Here is a 419-nt window from a genome sequence, read left to right on the forward strand (position 1 = left end):
CCCGAGGTAGTACAAATCTTAAACATTATAAAGTACTCTACCCGAGGTAGTACAAATCTTAAACATTATAAAGTACTCTCCCCGAGGTAGTACAAACCTTAAACATTATAAAGTACTCTTCCCGGGGTAGGACAAATCTTAAACATTATAAAGTACTCTCCCCGAGGTAGGACAAATCTTAAACATTATAAAGTTCGCTCCCCGAGGTAGTAAAAATCTTAAACATTATAAAGTACTCTACCCGAGGTAGTACAAATCTTAAACATTATAGAGTACTCTCCCTGAGGTAGTACGAATCTTAAATATTATAAAGTACTCTCCCCGAGGTAGTACAAATCTTAAACATTATAGAGTACTCTCCCTGAGGTAGTACGAATCTTAAATATTATAAAGTACTCTCCCCGAGGTAGTACAAATCT

The 419-nt window shown here is 35.8% G+C and overlaps 1 protein-coding gene across 1 annotated transcript in view; it reads left to right on the forward strand.

Moving 5' to 3' along the window:
- The window catches only part of LOC110446814 (myeloperoxidase-like), a 27,377-nt gene that overhangs the window by 5,001 nt on the left and 21,957 nt on the right, over positions 1-419 (forward strand). The window lies entirely within an intron of this gene.

The sequence above is a fragment of the Mizuhopecten yessoensis genome, unplaced genomic scaffold (assembly GCF_002113885.1).
Source record: "Mizuhopecten yessoensis strain PY_sf001 unplaced genomic scaffold, ASM211388v2 scaffold3011, whole genome shotgun sequence".
NCBI lineage: Eukaryota > Metazoa > Mollusca > Bivalvia > Pectinida > Pectinidae > Mizuhopecten > Mizuhopecten yessoensis.